Source organism: Triticum aestivum, chromosome 7B (genome assembly GCF_018294505.1).
Source record: "Triticum aestivum cultivar Chinese Spring chromosome 7B, IWGSC CS RefSeq v2.1, whole genome shotgun sequence".
Classification (NCBI taxonomy): domain Eukaryota; kingdom Viridiplantae; phylum Streptophyta; class Magnoliopsida; order Poales; family Poaceae; genus Triticum; species Triticum aestivum.
The window spans coordinates 187,371,929-187,373,836 of record NC_057813.1 but is presented as its reverse complement, the minus strand read 5'-3'; positions in this window follow the sequence as shown (position 1 = coordinate 187,373,836).

Here is a 1,908-nt window from a genome sequence, read left to right as displayed (position 1 = left end):
GACTCGGAATCCCGGTTTACAAGACATTTCGACAATGGTAAAACAAGACCAGCAAGACTGCCCGATGCGCCGACATCCCAATAGGAGCTGCACATATCTCGTTCTCAGGGCAACACCGGATGAGCAGTCCGTACAACTAAAACCAGACCTCAAGTTTCCCTGAGGTGGTGCTGCAAAGGGCTCTAGTTCGGACCAACACTTAGACAAGCACTGGCCCGGGGGGGGGGGGCTGTAATAAAGATGACCCTTGGGTTAATTACTCCCAAGGGAAATATAGGTGGTGGTGAGGCAAATGGTAAAACCAACGTTGGGCCTTGCTGGAAGAGTTTTATTCAAAGCGAACTGTCAAGGGGATCCCATAAATCACCCGACCGCGTAAGGAACGCAAAATCCAGGAACATAACACCGGTATGACGGAAACTAGGGCGGCAAGAGTGGAACAAAACACTAGGCAAAAGGCCGAGCCTTCCACCCTTTACCAAATATATAGATGCATTAATAATATAAGAGATATTGTGATATCCCAACCAAAATCCTGTCCACCATGGAGAAATCTTCAACTTCACCTGCAACTAGCAACGCTATAAGAGGGCTGAGCAAAGCGGTAACATAGCCAATCAATGGTTTGCATAGGAAAGGTGTCAAAGGTTATAGGTTCATGTCAATTTGGGATGGCTCGATAAACAGATGATAGGTAGCGCAGCAAAGCGATAGAACAAAGCAACTAGCATGGCAATGATAGTAGTGAGATCCAGGGTAGCGGTCATCTTGCCTGAAATCCCGCAAGGAAGAAGAACGAGTCCATGAAGTAGGCGAACCAACGTAGTCGAACGAATCCTCACGAACGCAACGTTACCGGAACTAAGAAGCAACACCGGAAAGAAATAAACAACATGGTAAACAACCATCACATAGACATGGCACGATGCACAACCAAGTATGATGCATGTCCGGTTTAAAGAGGCATGGCATGGCAAACTGCAACACACAACACTACAAATTAAGTGGAGCTCAATATGCAACGAGTTGCATATTGACGAAACACCACATCAATTATTTAGTTGATCTCGTTTAAGCTACCAAACAATATTGAATGTTATTAGCATGGCAAGGGGGTGAAGCATAAGAAAACTACCTAACTAGGCAAGTTTAAATGAGGCCGGAGTAACAAAACAACAATTCCGGAAAATCCCCATATGCAAATTTTAGATTCGGTACTGTTCTGACCTAAACACAATTTTAGAGTTGTTAAACAGGAAAGTAAAGTGCACCATGTTAAACTAGGCATTTTCCCACCCCATTTACATATAAAGTTTATTAAATTCGGAGCTCCGGTTAATTAGTTATGAATTAAAGCATTTTAGCATGGCATTTATAGAAAATTAAATAAACAGCAAGTTTAAACATTTTAACATGGGATGAAAAATACATATTATTAATCTACACAATTTTCTGATCATTTTACATATACAAAACATTTTAATCCGATGCACAGTTTATTAGTTATTAAGTGCATGAAGTTTAGGGGGTTTTCTGCAAAACTGTAATCTCTGGATAATACACAAATTCGCAGACGCTGGAAAAAAACGTATCGGGCCGAATCTGGGCAAACGGGCCAACAGGAGCAGGCGCTGGGGGGCAGCTCACCCGTGGGCTATGGCCCGGTTCGGTGGGGAGGAGGCCATCGGGGTGAGGAGGCACGCTGGGCCTGGCGCTGCTGGGCCTTGCACGGCTGCGCGAGAGCCCGGCTGTGGTCAACGCGAGGCGAGCGAGCCCGTCGCCGTCTCGTTCGTGAAGTAGGGGAACAGGCAGCAGGCGCGGCGGCGCTGAGGACTCCGGCGGCGAGGCAGCAGCGGAGGGCGGAGGAGGCCATGGGGCGGCGGATCTATGCAGGGAATGGATGGATCC